At 50.5% G+C, this 20,044-nt stretch overlaps 1 protein-coding gene across 2 annotated transcripts in view; it reads right to left on the bottom strand.

Moving 5' to 3' along the window:
- Positions 1-16,566, bottom strand: part of SH3BP4 (SH3 domain binding protein 4) — a 78,394-nt gene extending 61,828 nt beyond the window's left edge. The window contains exon 1 of one of the 2 annotated variants that reach the window (XM_070422452.1): positions 16,420-16,566. The gene's annotated coding sequence lies outside the window, so the exon portion shown is untranslated. Of the gene's footprint in view, positions 1-6,144; positions 6,227-16,419 lie in introns of those variants that run through there. The other variant, XM_070422453.1, reaches the window with a different exon arrangement.
- Positions 16,567-20,044: the final 3,478 nt, after the last annotated feature.

Here is a 20,044-nt window from a genome sequence, read left to right as displayed (position 1 = left end):
ACACCGGTTGAAAATCGCCACCCAAAGCTAATAAACAGAAAAGGGAACATGGAAACCAACATGACTCAGTGTGCAGAAGACGACCACACAGCCAGTGGAATCAGCCCAGCAGTCAAGGCCAGAGATCAAGGCTGGGAGGTCAGGCCGGCTTCCGAGGAGAGCAGGTAGGAATCCCAGACAGCCACTCCAGTGGGACCAGTGACACACTTTTCACTTTGCAATGCCTGTCATGCTTGGAATTGTTGCAAAAGCACTCGTTATCCTTGTAACTAAAAAATTTAAGCAAACCTAAAGTTTAAAACAGCCATTATCTCAGGAATGATAGATACCATTCAAGACACGGATTCCAATGAGGCCGGTCACTCAGAGCTGGTGATTTTCATTCTGGTTGGACAGAGTCACCTAGGATGCTTTTAAAATTAGGAATGCTGGGGCCCCAGCCCCAGGCCAACTGACTCTCCAGGGGTGGAACGTGAGCAACACCTGTGAGTAACCCTCATTGGGTCAATGAGGAGAAGGAGAGAAGCCCTGCTGAGACTGCCCTTAAGCTCAGGAGTCATAAGGATGCCCTCCAGGCCAGTCCTCGGTACCACTGTCCTCGGTACCACTGCTTGTACCTGGGCTCTGACCAGCACAGTGGGCACTGAGACAGGCAGGCAGGAGGCGACAGAATGAAGACCCAGGATTGTAAAGTGACAAAAAAATCCAACTATCCTACAGAAAGAACAGAGATGAAGAAAACTGTGCTGATCCAGAGAGAAAATGACGAAACCAGTCATGTTGGGAACCCAGCTACTGAAATCTGACAGCCTGGCAGACAGAGCAAATGGCACACAACAAAGAGCAGAGCATAATCAATGAGCATAGTGTCATTGATCCGTATTGAACACCATGTCCTGGAGAAGATGCTGCAGAAGGATCCAAGGATGCTCACCAGCCAACACGGGAAACATTATTGACACCTCGATAACGTCAAAAGTAGAAATCTGTGCGGACATCCACTGGTCCCAAGACAATGATACCTGAAGTTAACTAGAAAATCAGGTTAGAAAGAGAGAAAAATAGAAAAGGACAGCGCTGGTCACTGTGGTTCAGTGGGTGAGCATCGACGCATGAACCAAGAGGTCACTGGTTTGATTCTCGGTCAGGACACATGCCCGGGTTGTGGGCTGGATCCCCACCAGGGGGTGTGCAGGAGCTGATTGATTTGATCTCTCATTAATGTTTCTATATCTTTCTCCCTCTTTCTATCTCTCTAAAAATCAATTAAAACATATTTTTTAAAAAAATAAAAATGAAAAGGACAAAATTAAATACTTAAAAAAAACCTGCTTGGGTTAAAGAAGATATTAAAATAAAAACTAGAGACCCCTTAGGAATTACAAAGACTTCTGGGGCCCACCTGGCTATAGGCACTCACCAGGGGATTCTTTGGAGCACACAGTTAGGGAAACAAAGCTGTAACCACACACACACACACACACACACACACACACACACACACACACTATGGTTCTAGTGATGTTGCTACTTTCAAATAGGCCCTCTGTGTTCTAACATCCAAAGAGACTATTCTGGAACTTCCCATCTGTCCATCAGTTATCACCAGGCTGGCGTGAGTGCTGGATCTCCTGGTGAGCTAGAGCACAGCCGGTCCCCGCCCACCATTCATTCCATCAGTTGGTGGTGAAGATCTGCATTTCTGGATTATCCTGACTGAGTGTCCCGCCTGGTGCCTGGCATGGCACAGACCTTGACAGATGACAGTTACGATGGAGACAGCATCACACATCACTGAAAGGGCGAGGGCTACGCCCTCCATCTTGCCACGAATCCTCCATTTTTGGGCAGAGCCATGTGCTCAGCAAGGAACTTCTTCCCGGAAAAAGCCCAAGCCTCTGCTAGCCACACCTAGGATTTCTTTAAACTAACCAATGATAATCAAGGGAAGTGCGTGCCATAGATATGACCACATCCAGTGTAACAAGACACCAACTTGCGCCTGGCCAATCGGCAGGGCCCACAGTCCTCTCTCCTCCCCTTACTCCAACCCCCCTATAAAACCCCTCTACCCACAAAGCTCGCTCTCTCTGCCACTTGCCGCTGCGTCGGTAAGGAGGGTAGAGGAGCCAAGCCCAGGCTTGAATAAAGATTCTTATGTTTTTGCATCGGACACGGCTGGCTCCCTGATGTGGTCTCTTGGGGATCCTGAAATCTGGGCATAACAATCACCACAGCAGGGCTCAGTGTGCTTGCCAAGTGTGAGGGGCAGTGGGGGAGGAAATGGAGCTCCCTCCTGCCCAGCTCCCACCCTCCCAGCATGAGGGCCTCTCCCCATCCTCAGGCTTGGCTCCTGCTGGTGGACAGGAACTGTCCCCCTCAGACTACCCACCTGGCTGTTACCTGCCCATCCTCATCTCACCTGAGGCCACACCTTCCCCTAGCCCTGCCCCACGCTGCTCCCTGGTCTGGTGGGAAACTCCCTGATCACTCCGGACGTCCTGACCCTGGGGAAGACCTGGCAGCCAATGAGGGGCAGATCAGCGTAAGAGTGGAGAGCCTGGACTGAAATCCTGGCTGCTGCACCCACAGCCCCTCTGGTGCCTCAGTCTCCCCATCTGTTCCACAGACACCGCAAGAGTCCCTCGCCTCACAGGACTTGTCAAGATGGAGAGTTGACAGGTAAAGTGCAAAGACGCTGGATGTCACAGAGCAAACACTACTGACATCCTAGCTATTGTCATCAGAAGCAGAATGTATCTGTTAGATTCCGTATTTCCTGATACTTCTATTACCAAGCACAGGGTTAGCTTAATTAAGCAGAGTGGTTATACACTCTCTGCCAGACAAGTGATGTTCACATCAGTTTGACACCAGGACTATCTGCCACAACTTCATTTCCGAGGTTTCTGAGTATCATTATTATTCAAAGGTACTAAAGGAGTCGAAGGCACAGGCATCCTCCAATGTAGGATGGGAAGTCAGCATAACGTTCAAAACGCGATGCTGTGTCTGAAACACATGTCGCAGAGGAAGGAGGTGGGAGTTCCTCCGTGGCAGCATCGATCCGAGAAACGCTCATGAAGGATGCCCGTCAGTGAAACGTCTGGTTTCCTGCCATTTTTAATGGCCTGAATGGTTCCACTCTCCTAGTCCATGTACGCACCATGGTGCCACTGCCCGAGGAAGCCTGGCACTCAAGGTTTGGGGTAAAGACGCCCTCAGTTAGTATCCAGGCATAAGCTCCATGTGAACAGTTTAGTCCCTGGTATTTTCCACACTCACCTTGTCCATGGACACGTTAAACCATCCTCTTGGCTTCAGCTTCACCACTGACGTGAACAAGGCCACTTACCACCTGGTTTTCATGAGGGTCACCAAAGTCAAGGGACCCAGTATAGTGACTGCCTGTGGGTGCTTTACAAATATTAGCTACCATTTCTCCTCTTTTCTCCCCAAACATTTAAAATTTACAGTTTGTTTTGTTACAGTCAATAGAGAGGGTGGGGGGTGGGAGGTGGAAGGTGGGGGGCGGGAGACACTGCCCAAACCTTGCCTGCCAATTTCCACACCCAAACAACAAGGCCGTTTCTGTTGACCCTTTATTTGCAATTCCCAGCAACAAAATCTGAAGACAAGGGAAAACCACAAGCAACCTGACACATTCAAAGTCACGATTCAAGTTTTCCCGTAGAGCCTCATGTACCATCATCTGAGCTGTAAATCAGTCTGTCCTAAACGCCTTACCTGTTCCCTGCAGCCTCCCGCCCTCTGCTCCCCAAGGAATCACTACTGTTCTGTCCCTTTCCCTGCTCATCAAAATAACCCTGCTTCTTCCCAGAATAATCATCAGCCTCCCAATTTAATCAGCAGCCAGTTCCTTGACATTTTCTCTGATGACAATAGAGTGTGCTTATGACATCATTTTCCAGCTCGGAGCTGTGTCCTTTTAACCATGTCGTACTGATTCTACTCTGAGCACGGTGAGGACAGATGGTTGTCCTCCCAGAGCAGAGGTTCTACTGAAGTTGACCTGGGATTAGCAGGTTTCTGTGGGTTAAACACAGAAATCCACTGGCCAGCTGGCCAAGCTGCCACCTCTCAGCAGATTGAGTGGGGCCGAGACGGGGCGGGCAGGATGGAACCACCCACCGCCCAGCCTGGTGAGTTTCAGAACCCGACAAGGAATGCCAGGACTCGTCCGGGCTGCTGTCCCGTATGCTGGGACAGCCTCAAAGACAGGGGCTCAGATGACCAGGGGTAGGCACTCCGATCCATCGCACTGGGTCCCTCTGATGTTGTTTTAACTGGAAATCTCCATATCTTCATAATACCTTTTTCCTTTCTAAAACATAAAAATGCTTTGACTCCCTTAATAACCCGACAGGTGGCTCAGTTTCCAAAGTGTCATTTTTAAATAAAGGTAACTCTTAACACTGTGCAGAGGGGTCACTTAATCAGATGACTTCACAAGCCTCTCACAACAGGCCATGAGGGAGAAGCAGCACTGTGGGCCACAAAGTGGGGTCCCGGGATGCCAAGTCTTCAGGGGTGTCAGACTGTGAGGAGGGGACCCAGTCAGAATGAGGTGTGGTGCGTTAGGTACCCCCCCACCCCCCGGCCCCTTCCAAATCATGCTGGCACATTTCATCAAGGCTCTCCAGTGCCCTGAGATGCAGTTCAAAGCCAACTGCAGCCCAGAGGACCTGCCATCCAGCCACCTAGCTGTCCCATGGCCACAGGTGCTCCAGAAAGTGGTCACCTCTTCGGGTCCCCTGCACTTACCCAATCACTCGCCACGGCCAAGACCCCTGCCTGCACCACACAATTCCTTCAGGTCACATCCCCCGACTTAGTGGGGCTACTTTGGGGAGCCTGCCCTGACCCCCCAGCACACCCCGTGAACCCTGACCTCCCCAGTCAGAGGCTGTCTTTAGTGGTTTCTCCATCCCCCCACCTGGGACACAGCGGCTCAGTGTGGGTGATGGAATGAAGGAGTTCAAGTCACATATGAGCTAATTAGAAGGAGGAGAAGAGGACCAGGGTAGTGTCCCAGAGAGTTACAAAAGGGCTCAGCAATCAGGCCCGGTCTAGGGGCTCCAGCCCCCCAAACTCCGTGAGGTGGACCTGGTACTCCAGAACAAATAACCAGAGTGGATGGGCAGATTTCCTGGTGTCCTGATGGCCTCCAAAGCGCTGTCTCATGTGCCAATAGGTGGACAATGACTCAGGATGCCGTCGGTGCCAAGACCGCGCTCCAGAGACAGGCCAGATCTCCCGCCCATAACTGAGTTCCCCTCCTGCCAGAACGAAGACGTCCTGTGACACCAGACCACAGTGAGGAGTAAAACTCACAGCCTTGTCACCAGCAGAAGGTACTGAGCACTCTTCTCTTCGCGAACCTGCAGGTTCTGAAAATCCAGTCTACGCCATGGCCCTGTGCCAGCTGAAACTGCATCCCCGGACACAGCCGGTCAGGGACACAGCCCACAGGGCACTCCTGACGTCCACAGTGACACGACCTGGGAGCTGGCAATGACTGTTCTGAAGCTGAAACCACTCATGTCTTCCCAGGAGGGGTGGGCCCGGAAGACCTCCCAGCAGAAACAGTTCCCGTGCTCTAAAACGTACGTTTCCCCCGTGTTTCAACGTTCCTGAAACTGGCGTGTCTATGTGCCTCCTAAAATTGAGGGGTGCACTCCCAACTCCACCCAAAAACTCACCGTGCAGACAGAGCGTGTTAGGATTTGGACCATCAGAAAGGAATTCCCCCAAAAGCGGTGCCAGCGTGTCCAAGACTCATGTACAAGTTCACCAAAGTTTATTCAAGAGATGAAAAAATTCCCCCGCGTCACTCCTTGGGGGTGCTTTCCTGAGTAGTGAGCATACACTCACCCAACAGTCCATATAATTAGTTCTGTACGATTTTAAGCCCAACGAAAGCAAAATATATACGTGTGTATATATGTGTGTGTGTGTGTGTATCATTCAAAGAAACTTACAGGCATGGAAAGATATCTCAAGATGGTCACTGTGGTGCTATTTATAATTTTATAGTAACTGGAAACTGCTCATGAACAAGGACTTCTTAAATAAGGAGGCTGCATCCCCTACAAGCCTGACAGGAAGTCTGAACTTACTCACCTGGAAATATGTCAGCAATAATTTGAGGTGAAAAGCCGTTTTTGAAAAGTGTGGTATTCACTGGACAAACACTCACTGAAGGACTTGGGCCGAGTGCACACGGTCCTCACCACCTGGCTTTGTCTGGAAAGTCTAGATTTACATGTAAAATGTCCGGAGCGGTTATCGTGGGCGGCAGAGTTTCACTGATACAAACTTTTTTCCTTTTGCATTTGCTAATGTTTCTATAATGAATATTTCTTCAATAATTAAAAAAAAAAAAAGACTTGCCGTAACCGGTTTGGCTCAGTGGATAGAGAGTAGGCCTGCAGATTGAAGGGTCCCGGGTTCGATTCCGGTCAAGGGCATGTATCTTGGTTGCGGGCACATCCCCAGTAGGAGACGTGCAGGAGGCAGCTGATTGATGTTTCTCTCTCATCGATGTTTCTAACTCTCTATCCCTCCTCCTTCCTCTCTGTAAAAAAATCAATAAAATATATTTTTTAAAAAAAAGACTTAAGTGGACAGGATTTAAAGAAAAGAAGTCATAAGAAACTAGTCCCCAAACAATGCATATACCTAGAAAGTACTTCTATTGACCACGACATGCTTCTCACCTCCCTCTCCCACCCCCCAGGGGCAAACAAAGCAGGTCTTGCACACAGGCCTCCAGTGAGGGGCTGGCTGCTGGTCCCCCGATGCTACCAGCCAGGGCCACACTCCATCCCAGGTCTGGGGCTGGACACACCTTGCTTACTCCATCCCCACACCTCTCCTGCTCCCAGGACTTGGAGAAACGGGGCAAAGATTGGGGATCCTAATCCCTATTTAGACACGCATCATGCTGCTAGTCTGTGCCCGTACACTTTTTAAAGGTCAGATGGAACACCTAAAAATATCCAAGTCCTGCACTCCTATTTAATTCAGATAGCACAACATTAAAAAATAATATTTACTCAACACTTAAGAATAATCGGCAGTGCACACAAGACTCAGAAGAGGCCACAGTAATGAAGGGCTCCCTGGACAGGCAAGGGTGGTGTGGTGAAGTCCACCGTCTCCACAGGCCCATCTCTAGCCCGGAGGTAAGTAGCACCATCACCATATCAGAGATCAGAAAGCTGAGCTCGGAGAAGCCCAAAAACTTGCCCCAGGTCAAAACCAGAAGTAAACAGAAGCCAAAGAAGCAAACACAGACAGGTGTGTGGCACTGAGAAGCCTTTGCTGCCACCGGAAATAAAACAGGTCCTAAGGGTGAGCCACTGGAGACCCCACTAAGAAAAGGAATTTCCCCACAGTCCAGCTTGTGAAAACTGCGTTCCAGCTATTTCTGTTCCCTAACAATGGCCTGGATATAAAACACAATGTTGGAAGAACATAAGGGCGATGAGTCACTTAATTCTTAATTAGGACTTTCCTTGAATCAAATATGATGACTTTCAGTTGTGCACACGGGGTTGTTTCATATTTGATTGGCTGAAAAGAAAGAGCCATTTACAGAAGCCTCGGGCACAGTGACAGAGAGGAAAAGTCCAGCCAATAAGTGAAGCCACGGGAAAGTCCCTGTTAAAAGGTGAAGGGGAATATTTCAGGTGTGTATCCCCAAATAGTAACTGTATTTGAGATTAGCATCTATCTAAATGTCAAACTATCTGAAACATGACTTCCTCAGACTCTGAAAATATGTAAGAATAAAATGTAAGGGAGGAGACAGACAAGTCCCTGGTTCCACCTGGAGAATATGAAATCCTGGCAGCCGGCCCCTCCCCAGGACTGACTGTCACAGACCTGGCTGTGGAGCCGAGAAGGTTCTACACTAAACAGGCCCCAGTCTGTCTCTGGGAACAGATACTTACTTCTCCCCTAGCTGAACAGACCCAAATCATGGGTGGTTATAACAAAATAAAAAAATAAATAAAAAAAGGGAGGGGGGCACTAAGTAGAATCCAGGAAACTCATTTTTTGTATCCAGCCAGTGACAGATCTGCTGTGATGTCACCCAGACGTAGGCCTGAAATGTGACCAAAATTCAAAATTCTGGTTTCCCATAAAGGCGAGCTTCCCAGCGGCTGCCAACCAGTACAAGAGCCAAGGGCTTTCTCCTGCGAACACCCAAAGCACTGATTTCTGAAACCACAAGGGAAAAAGAAACCCCACAGCCTCCGCCAGGGGACGTGTGGTGCGGGGTAGTGGGGAGGGAAAGTGAGACCAGACCGCAGCAGACCACTGTCTTCACTCCCCACCACCATCCGCACCGACTACGGGACTGCTCTGGTCACAGGCCCTGGGCCCAACACTTCACAGAAACGACCTCTATGGACCACATCAGCTCTAATGAGCACTTCCGGTTCAGCCAGAACACATACCTTTCTTTTCCATTTATGTGCGGGACCTGTGCAAATATCTGGCCCCACCAGACATTTCTTTTGTTTGTTTGTTTGTTAATCCTCACCCAGGGATATTTTTTTCCATTGACTTTTAGAGAGAATGGAAGGGAGGGGGAGAGACCGAGAGAGAAACATGGATGTGAGAGACACGATTGGTTGCCTCCCGCTCCAATCAGGGTCAGGGATCAAGCCCGAAACCGAGGTACTCGCCCTTGACCAGAATTGAACCCAGGACCTTTCAGTCCGCAGGCTGACCTCTAATCGCTGTGCCAAACTGGCTAGGGCAACCACCGGTAATTTCAAAATGTTTAAAAGTACGTGCATTTTCAGACATTCCATTTACTTCTTTGTATCCTAAACCTATTAAAAATTCAAATGCTTTCAAAAAGGGCAAAAGCGTAAAGGTGGGTAAAGGAAGCTGGGTAAGCCTGGCTGAATGGAAAATTAAACGGCACAGAAGCACGGGACGGCCCCTTGACAGCAGTTCCAAGTAAGCTGATGGTTATTCATAGGTCAGAAAGTACGTATTGTAAGTTTTAAGCTGTTAAGATCTCTAAGAAGAGAATATTAGCGCTGTTGCCGTAAGGTTCTTTGGGAAGTCGCCACCCTAAGCTGTCACTAACCCCGGCCAGCCCCTCTTCAGCACCTTCATTCATGAGACCAGCTGTCTGCACTGAGGACTCGGAGGTAAAGGACATGCAGCGCCTGCCTGGGGGGGCAACAGGCATGTAGGGAAGCAGTGGTTAGTCCTTGACCTGGGGCAACCGGGAAAGGGTTCCCCGACAGGGAGCATTAGGGAACTGGGTCTTAGGAACAAATGAGGCCCCCAACTAGCCTCCCACAAAGGGTGCTGAAAACAAGTGGCAGATGTACAAGTTGAAAAGGCATTTGGGGAAGCCCTTAAACCAGTTCCTGAGGACAACCACTCACACGCCTCTCTGGTCACCCACCCAGACACTGGGCCCATCCCAACCGTGGTCCCTGGTCTTGACACCCTCAAATGACAACCTTACTTCTTTTATCACTCACATTCTTCCCCGTGGCCTATGCTGTGTTCTCTACTTTTTCTAGAAGCTTCCCACTCCTGCAATCACACAGTTCTAACAATCAAAGCCCAGTGGTCCCGTGTCTGATCATTCAGTACCCAGAACTGTCTGTGTCAGGCTCCCACCCCCAACCTTCTCCTCCTTGGCCTCCGGGACACGCCTCCAGCGGCTTCATTCCTCCTGCCCCTTGGCCTTCCTGCCCCACCTCCAGGGGCTGACCAGAGTGTGCTCCCAGGCCCCACTGTCCACACTCATATCTCCAGTGCGCTCTTCCGTACTCCCGGGTCCAACTCTGAGGGAACGAGGCCTGAGTCCACTCTCTCTCCATCGGTTCCTCCCTGACCAGACGGGCAGCCCCTGCAGTGCACACCTCCTTGAGTTCTGCACCCCAGGGACCTCGATTGCCTCTTCCTAGTCCCAGATCTGTCAACGTATTGTCACTTCTTACTGGCTCAGAAGTTCAATGACACTCGCTTCCCATGTGCGCCCTGCCTCCAAAGAAAGCTTTCACGTTTTAAAATAATGCTACTGCTAATTATGCAGAGAAAAAATAATCAGCTTATGTGTGCCACCAAGCTGAAGGACTGTGACAAAAAGTCCTTAGTGTCGAGTTCCTCCTCTCTTCCCTTGGGGGCCCTGGGGAGCTCCTCTAGACTCCGGCTCTCTGCTTTAACATCCAAGATCAGCCAAGCCCCCCCCAAGGAGCCATCTCCTTGCTTCATCCAGACCCCTTCTTCCACCAACACCCTTCTCCGTGCTAGACCAGCAGCTGCAACCGAGGCACAAGTACATGGACCAGCAGCGTGGAGGGAAAGGGCCACTGGAGTAAGACTGACAACTGGCAACTGGGAAGATCCAGGTCTCTGCCTGCCTGGTCCTCACACTCAAAGCTGGAAAACGCTCCCAGGCTCCACGAGGGAAATTTCAACTTCTTGGTGTCAAATACAGGGTCTGTCCCCAAAATACTTCCTGTGAACCGAAAAAGGAGCTGTGTCATATGTCTGGCCAAACTGTAACCTCACAGGTAGGTTTCTCTGATCATAAACTCCTAACTGGACAGGTCATGGTGGGTAGTCACTAACTGGCCGGGTAATGGTAGGTAGTTACATCCCAGGCCTATAAAAAGATATATACTTGCCTTAAGCAAGCCCTGTCCGTTGTTGCTGTGCATCTAGGTTAACATTGTCAACCGATGGTCATTAGTGCCAATTCATCACCAACAGGAATCTCCAACGTGGGGTGCAGAGAAGAAGGAAACGTATAAAGCTTTAGTCCTATTGGCTGAAACAGGACTCCAGGAAACCTTTATAAGGGCTGGCTCAGGTGACAGGAACAAGGTGTGGGCAGGCAGTCTAGGTAGGCAGAGGCCTCTTTTTGAAGTGCAGTTTGCATGAGAGGCCCTGTGCAGAAATGGCTGCTTTTTAAAAATTTGAGCTCAGTTAGCCAACAGGAGCCCTTCTTGGTACGTCTCCCCATCACCCACCCCCATCAGGGTTCACAACACCTTTGAAATGCCTCTTCTTCAGATCCCTGGAAGTATAACCACCCTTAAGAGAGCACATAATCATGTTAACTATCCTGTAATCCAATCCCTGCCTTGCTTTCTTCCATCTCCACGTAATCTTCCTTACATTCCTTCCTTACTTCCAAATGTGTAAAAGACACTGCAAACTTACTCTCCAGAGCATTTGAGATGTTGGTCCCTGGCAATGTCCTCAGTTGGGCTCCAATAAATTCTTATAAAAACTCTTTATAGTTTGGATACTTCTATGTTGACACTTTCCCAAATTTCCTGTCAGTGGAGTTCAACCCTGGATAGACATAAGAATGGTGATTCTACCAGGGAGTTTTTACTTTTATTGTTATCATTTTTAATCCTCACCCAAGAATATAATTTTTTTTTAGATTTTAGAGAAGGGGGGAGGGGCGAGAGAGAAGCATCGATCAGTTGCACACCAGGGATAGAACCTACAACCTAGATATGTGCCCTGACCAGGAATCTGAACCCTGGTATATGGGTTAATGCTCCAGGCCAGGGCTCTACTGGGGAGCTTTTAAATACTACTCATGTCTGAGCCGCACCCTCAGAAATTCTGATTCAAGGGGAAGGAGGCAGCAAAGGTTTAAAAAAATTTTTTTTAACTCCTAGGTGATTTTAATGTGTGCTCTGAGTTTTAAAGCACTTTACACTTGCTGGCCAAAACAGGCTACTCAACGACACCCAAATTCTCTCTCCTCTCACACAACTAGGCTGACATGGTCCAAGCCAGCCAACCATTTCATTCATTACATGAGGGGGCTTGGGCAGGTGGGCTAGGTCCAAGAAAGGTAAACTGAATCAGCTCTTATTGGCTCACACAGATTGTTGCATATTTAGTAATGTGCAGCCCCAGCACTGGTATCTTGAAGTCGGCCATGGTGGGAGTATTTAAACCCAGTAATTGGCAGATGCTACAATCAAGGCTCTTTGTCTTTTGCCCTCAAAGAGCAGGTTTCTCTGCAGTGGCACACTGCAGGCTCAGGACCTCCTACATTGGAGAAGCTAGAAAAGGAAACATTTGTATTCCATTCAGGCCTGCAGACTTCAGTAGGCTTCCATGTTCTGAAGAACCCAGCAGGCTTTTCCTAAATTGCACAGACTAGCGAGACAGGGAAGAGAGGAAAGGAGGACATAAGAATTCGGAACCACAGAACCGTTTTTTGCAGAAAGTATTCTTTTCAATCTGTTCAGAAGAGTTGGGCTAACAGGCTTCGGCAGAGTTCCCCGGAGACTAGTTTTTACGGAGCAGATAAGAATAATCTCAGTAATATGCCATCTCTGAAATTGTAAAGGGGAAGGCGGAACCCTTATCTTACATTTACTTATCAACCTCCCCATAATCTTAATCTTATTCTAGTGACCTCATCTGCCCAGAATAACACTTTTCAAGGTGCAAGGAAAAACTTCATAGCAGGTGCTGAGTTATCCCAACTTCACAACCACAGTCTTCCAAAAAAATCAAGCTTTACCCTGCAGACAGGGTGAGCACCAGCCCCCAGGAACAAAGGTATAAACTGGCTGTCTTCCATTCAGGCTGAAAAAATTTCACAGATTTTAAAGATTTCATCCAGTATATATATATATATTAATCATGGTGTAAGGGAAGCAGGCACTCTGCTCCTTTCATGGCTTAATGCTACCAAAATATGTGATAGACAGCTGCTTGTTCAATTTCAGCTCACTGAGAGACATGAGCTGGGAGATCAAGCTGGCTCAGGGGTTTGTGTCCCAGCTCAAGCACTCACTAATGGACTGTTATGTTGGAGGAGTGACTTAAATTCTCATTGTTTTGGGGAGACTTTCAAAGTGTAAACACAGGGCCTGGTATATCATAAGCCCTCAGCAAGCGATACTGATTTCTTCCCCTTAAAACACCCCAAATCTCTATTTAAATTAGGCGAACTCAGTCCACCATTCTCTCCCTCAAATCACTACCGATGTTTGGGAAGGTGTATGCTCACCTGATGGTCCAGAAGCTGTGCACACATATGGGACTTCACCATTCCCTCCCTGAAACACACCACACATACCTTCATTTCTGAAACACCTTCTGCATCCTCTCACCTTCTTCTAAAGGCTGAAGACTGACATTCTTTCCTATGAGCCTCTGGTCCTGCCCGCACCAGGTGCTGTTATATAACAGGGATGCCCTGGGGCCCCCGGAGCAGCAGACTCAGGATCTTCCCAAGAAGATCCTGAGTCAGTAGCTGGATTGTTCCCTGGGTTTGTGGGGGTTTGAATTACTTTTCTGTCACCCCTCCAGAGGGTAGTGGCAGAACATGGGGCTTCTATTGTGCGAATAGCTGGGGCCCAGGAGACCAGAGTGTCAACCGTGAGGGCTGGAGCCAAGCAGGTCTGTGCATGCTCTAGGAAGTCTGTTTCCCTGCTCAGCGACCTTTCCCAATCCTTGGTTGTCAGGCGGCGGCCCCGGGACAAAGAAGTCCTAGTGCCCATCTCCAGGGCCTTAGGAAATAAAATATCCCACGGACTGGGCTCCAGCTCTCAGAAGAAAAATGGCAACACGGCCCAGTTCAGGTGTCGAATTTGAAAATAACAAAGCTAAAGGAAACCCACATGGCTGGCCCAAGGCCCACTTGCTAAACAGCAGCTTCTCCTCAGTCAAAACAAGGCTGGAACCTCAAACAGGGAGCCAGGGAGGCTTGCCCTGAGCAGGGATGAGGTCATCAGGGGTGAACTGGTAGCTCTTCTGTTTGTTTGGCTCCTCCCCAGGAAGAAGAGTGAGCACACACACCTCCCACATACACTTAACTGGCGGGGATCCAAGGATTAAAACCCCACTCACCATTAGCATATCTTATTATCAGACTAGAAACCAACATTAGAATAAGAAAGAAGTCTGTTCAAGCAGCCTGCAGGAAAACAATCCCAGGCTGCCCGACCAGAAAGCAAGTTCACAAACAACAGCAAAGGAAAAAAATCCAGCCAGCCCCCCTTCCTCCCCACACCGAGATAAGGAAGAGCACATTACCAGACAATGAGCTGGGCTAAGGACACCATCAGCAACTTGTCCAGCCCCCTTTCAGGGTCCTTCCGGAAACCCCCTGTGCCTGAGCTTGGATAAGCTACTAGACCTTGGGCAGATCAAAGTGCTGGTGGGAGCGACAATAAAAAAATGAAACTATCAAATGACGAACTGGAGCCCGGGAGATGTTCACAGAAAGAGGATCTCTGATCTTCCGTGGTTTCTGTTCTAAGGGAACAAAAGGCAACCTGTGCAGCACCTCTCCCCACTCCGGCTTCTCATACCTGGAATTAACTAATGGCAAGAGGCCCTTCTAATTGTTATAGGAGGTCACTGAAGTGTGGTGCTCTTGACTTTGAACAACAGGAAAAATATTTGAGCTCACAGAAGCTTCTCCCGCCAGGCAGATCTGAGGTGGTCATTGTTCATTTAGCAAACAAGTGAGCCATAAAGCAAACCCTTAGGAAGTCAGGTTTGTGCACTTTCGAAGTCCCTCTCCCAGAACTAACTGTTCCCTCTCCCACCAGGGTGGCCTCAGCAATACACAGATGGACAAGCATCAGGCCTGTGCAACTTGGGGCCGTCTTAGTATCAATGACCCCTCATCCTCTCCCCATTTGCCCACATGCAGAAGAAGGCAGAGAGGAGGTGGGTTTGGGTGTGCCGTCTCTTCCCAAGGCCCCCGTTTTCTGGGGTACCAGGATGGTTCTCCAGGCTCCACCGGACATTCCTGGAGTCTCTCTCCTGATCAGGATGGCCAGGTGGGAAGCAAACTGCTTCATTTGATGATGACGGCAACACAGAACAGCAAGCAAAATGCTCCCTAGCCCCTTTAAAGTACAGCCGCTGTCCATCCAAGAATGGCAACATGCTTTGCAAACCACCCATTAATTTTTATGGTGGCCTGAGAAGCAGATTGAGAATCATTACCTTCATTTTTACAAGGCAAGGAACCAAAACCACAGGGGAGGGGAGAGGCACAAGGCCAATCCTGTCTGAGCCAGTGTTCCAAGCTGACCACTCCTCTCTCCATCTCGGGCCTGCAGAAGGCAGGGAGTACACCGCCCATTGGAAAGGGAGCTGCGCCAGCTGAGCAGGAATCAAGGCCCACCAACCCAAACTTCGGTGCTCAGGGACCTCACATTTTGAAGGGTTGGGAGGGGAGAGTTGCAAAAAGATTACTTTTGATTTAGGGTAGAGAGGCTCCAGTTGTAACTTATTGATGAAATCTGCAAACATGTGACCCCAATAAAGATGAATAAATATTAAAGGCTGGAGGAACAAAGGGTTGGTTTCTGTTTGATACATCTTTATTTCTGTTTTCTACCCAAAGCATTTATTGTTTTTGTGATCAGAACAAAAGTTGTCCTAACTTATCACTACTGATAAGCACACGGTACCAAGTTGCTGCACTAACTTGGAAAGAATCAGCACGAATAAAATCCAGCCCAGTGTTCTCTTTTTTAAATCTCACCGATCCACGAGGCTCCACAACGCTCTCCGCACGTAGAGAGCCCGGCCGCTCCTCGGGCCAACCAACACCGCGGGGAAGGGCCAGAGAGGGCCTGGACCCCCGGCTGCAGGGCCAGCCCAGGGCTAGGAGCCACCGAACTCCAAGGCTAGGATCCTAGACCACCAATCCGCGCCGCGGAGCGGGCTTCCCGGGAAACATCACTTAGAGAACAACGTGCCTCTCCCAGCTGTCCCCACCCGCCGGCCGCCAGCGTTGTCAACTCGCGGCTGCTCGGTCACCGCAAGGCTAGCCGAAAACCCGGGTTTTCATTTCCATCCTAAAACAAGGGATCTCCGAACTTGAAATATGCATTGTCACCAGCAAGTTTAACCCAGGACCGCGCGCCCTCCCCTCCACCCAGGGTACGCGCGAGGGGGCGCCCCGACCCTCCAGCCCTCGGGGCGCCCTACGGCCGCGGGAGGTGAATGAGCAACCCCCATATTCGTGCCCCGTTGTCGAAGTAGGTAGGCCACCCCGCAGGGCCGCCCGCAAAGCGTCTGGGAACGTCTGGGCCGGGAGAACTGGGATCTGCCGGGCGACGGCGGGGGCTCCGAGTGCGTCTCGGCTCCCGGAACCCCGACCTGCCTGCCCTGAGCGGGTGATTCCGGGCGCCCGGGGAGGCTCCAAAATGTGCGCGAGACTTCCCGAAGCCGCCAGGCGCCAGCCCCGCCAGGGCACCCGGACCCCGAACTCAGGCGGCGAGGGAACGATCGGCGCTCGAGAGGAGCGCAAACCCGCCGAGCCCGAGCTGGCGCCGCGGGAGCGAGGCCGGGCGCGGGGTTGGAGCGCCTGCAGGGGACCGCCTGGCGCGCCGCCTCCCTGCCTACCTGGCTCGCATTGCGATCCACCGGCTCCAGCGGCTCTCCTCGTGGTCTGCGAGCTCGTCCGGCCGGGGGCGCGCGCGGCTCCGCGGGAATCACCGCGCGGCGCAGGCGAGGAGCCGGGACCTCCGAGAGTGCCCGCAGCGCTCGGTCCCCGCCTCCGCGGGCTGAGGGTGGTCCCCGCGTCGGGGCGGGGCTCGGGGGCGGGGGCAGGGCTCGCGAGGCGGTGCCCCGGGCGGGAATAGGCGGGAGCCAGCGGCAGGGGTGGTCTCGCGCCGGGGCGGGGTCGCCGGCCGGGGAGGAGCCTGACCCGAGGCTTCACGGAGGCAGCGGGGCGGGCGAGGGGCCGGGGAGGCGGATTGGGAGTGAGCGGGACTGTGCGGCGGCCGCCCAGATGCTGGGGCAGGGTGTGGACTAAGCTGAGCGCGAGGCGGGACGATAGGAGAAGGCGGGGCCGAGAGGAGGGAGGTCGGAGGCGGGGCGAGCGTGGAGGGCGGGGCCTCACCCAGAGGCCAGGGGCAGGGTGTGAGCCAGTCGGGGGGCGGGACGATCGCAAAGGGGCGGGGGTGAGCCCCGGCGGCCCGGAGGCCAGGGGCGAGGTCGAGGTGCTGCCTCCTGGAGGCCGGGGCCAGGCGTGTTACCTGGAGCGAGGCGGTGGCGCTTTGCCACCGGGAGCCGGGTTGGCGCCTGGTCTCAGGATTCCCCCGGGATCCTGCCTGGGCGCCTCATTCTTTTCCTCTTCCCGGCGCCACCGGCCAGGAAGCGGGCTTCAGGACGCAGGGCTCCCCTGGAATCGTGGTCCCTGGCTGTTTCATGGAGACCTTTTGGCCACACTCTTGTGCCTAAGGCATCCCAATCTTCTCACCTCTTCTCCGAGGTGCCCTGAGTGAGGTTCGGATCTCCAAGCGGGGGTGTCGGCCCGGCCCCGGAGGGTAGAGCCTAATTCTGAGACCACTCACAACGCTCTCTGTTGAGGACTGTGCAAGGCAGGCAGGTGCGGGGCTGTGGGGGCAAACGCAAAGTTAAAAGGTAAGAACAAGAAAACAGGCAGACATTGAAAATTACAAAGGAGAACTTGCTGCTGAACAGGATGCAGATGGAATACATACCGTCACAACCATTTACACTTGGTATGGCCGGTGCACCGCTGGGTCCGCATGCCAAGAACATGCCTAACACGTAGTAGGTGCTCAATCAATGCTCAGTAAATGAACGCACCACTTACTGGGTGGTAAGCACTTTCCATGGACTGACGCACTTAATCCTCAGAAAATCCCGCACTTGGCTACTCTCATTAGGCCATTTTACACTTCGGTAGACTGAACCTTGGAGGGTTGATTTGAGGGCAGCAAAGTGATGGAACCAGAATTTGACCCAAGGCCACTCCAGAGGTTGGGCTCCAACCACTTTGGGACTGAGGTCCCCCTGCAGGACCCAGGCCCCCCTGCACACTGAAACCAGGGGGAAGCACAGGTCTTCGGGGGGGAAAAAGCTAACAATTGTCATGTCAGGTCCAGAGCTGGACTCACTCAATTCTGTGTTTCCTCACCTTACCTCCTAAGGCAGATAGTCACACGTTACAGGTTACTTTAGACCTCGAGTACTGTGTCATGATCACATGGAACGTGTGAATCTAAATCCAAACCTCTATCTTCAGGTTCCCTCTGCCTTGGAGACAGACCTCCCGCTATCTAAGGAATCTGGCTCCCTAACTCTGGAATTGAAGTCGTGTAATTTTCAGGAGACACGGGGAGACAGAGACATGGGTCGAGAAGGGTGGAGAATGGTGTTCTGATTCTGGTGTCATCTGGTGACCATTGAATTCCTGAAAATGGATATAATTAGCTCTGCTGCCCTAAAAATAAAGGGGCCTTTCACAGTGAGGCAACAAGCATGTATTTGAAATCAATAAGAATAGCTATTTGGGGCCACACTGACTCAGACAGAGGCCCAGATAGTGTTCTGACTAGGAGAGAGAGGCAATGAGTATTTATGAACAAGAGAAGGGGAACAATTACATCAAGAGAAGACAGACATTTCTACTAGTGCAGATAACATAGCATAGTGATGTTAATTCTAAACAAATTTTTTTAAAATTTCAGTCCAGTAGTCATCAGCCCACTAGTCATAATAACAACTTTCTTATCTTTGCAAACAGTTCTTTGGAATATGGTGTTGCTTTAGGCTCAGTCCAAAGGGTATTTTGTCATGTTTAACATTCCATCTGGCTCCATTTAAAAATGGCTCTGATCATGGCATTTTGACAGCCCTAAAACATATACTGCAGCTTTTAAAAGAAGACAGTGCCCCTGAAGGGGCAGCGAGAGAAGGCTCAGAGAAGAGGACGGTGGCTGGGGCACATGTGGGGTCCCAGGGGTCCTAGGTTGTACAGGGACACATGGGGAGCACTGAATTGGGAGTCAGCCTGCTGGACTGGAATGTCTGACAAGTTATTCTGCCTCTGTGACTCAGTTTCCTACATCGGTATGAAAGATTAATGCAGCATGGGAGTGCTCAGAGGGTCTGGCACAGACTGGTGTTCAAGAAGTTTTAGCTACTAGTATTGCTGCTGTTCCGAATGACTAACATCCTCACTGTTAAAAAAAAATGCTGATAAAGCATTGCAGAGGACAAAACCATAGAAAATGGACAAAGGTATGAAAAGACAATTCTCAGAGGCACCACGAGTGTCCCAAAGCATGCAGAGCTCTGCAGGCAGGCACACTGGTGCAGAGAGCAAGGGCAAAGAACAAAAATAGTCAAAGACAGAGCCCAGCCTGGAAAAAGCTGAGTCCACTGAGGGAGGGAGGAGGAGACAGTAAAGTCACAAAGAACAAAGTGCTGTGGGAATGCAGGGCACGGTGTGAATAAACGAAGCTCCTACCAGGTGTGAAGGGTTGCGGGGCAGAGAGTATGCCTTATGGTGTCCACAATTGTATGAACAATACTAGCTATTGTGGTGCCGTGAGCTTCTTCAAACCTGCCCACCTCCTAGGAGGGGGATTTATGGAGGTCAGAATGTTTAAAGAGAGTAGAAAAAAAAAAGCATAGACATCTTATACTCTTACCACAATAGCTCAATTGCCCTTGAAGCTGGTAAGAGCTGGGAGACAGCCTGGCATGTTGAAGTGGATGTTGTTCATGGACCATTTTGTCTTCTGTGTTCTGGAAGGCAAGGAGGCCTCGAGATGTTGCTCCCTGTTGATGTTATGTTTTCTCCTTCCACCGGTTTTTATTAACTACCCTTCTAAAGACAGAAGAAAAAACATGAGCTACTCATAACACTCACAACATTCAATTACTCAGTAAGCATGTCTAGTGGGAACATGTACAGCCAAATCAGTAACTTGGTTTTTCAGGTACACAGGTAAGGCATGTTTGTTTCAAAGGATCCAAATGATGAGAGAAGTGTGTAGAGGATTAAGTAAGCATCAACCCCAATTTCATACCCTCTCGCAAGAGTCCATGGTTAACAGTGTGTTATATATCTATTTAAAACCTTGTTCTTAGCATTTGTTAGTGTGCGTGTGTGCATGTGTGTATGATATATATGTGTGTGACAGATATATGTGTGTGTGACATGAGTGTGTGCATATATACACATATGTACATACACATGCACAAATAAATA

The sequence above is a fragment of the Myotis yumanensis genome, unplaced genomic scaffold, assembly GCF_028538775.1.
Source record: "Myotis yumanensis isolate MYYU_CA2020_CCGP unplaced genomic scaffold, mMyoYum1.0.hap1 SCAF_8, whole genome shotgun sequence".
In the NCBI taxonomy this organism is placed as follows: domain Eukaryota; kingdom Metazoa; phylum Chordata; class Mammalia; order Chiroptera; family Vespertilionidae; genus Myotis; species Myotis yumanensis.
The sequence above is the reverse complement of the archived record's forward strand: the minus strand, read 5'-3'. Positions and strand labels throughout refer to the sequence as shown.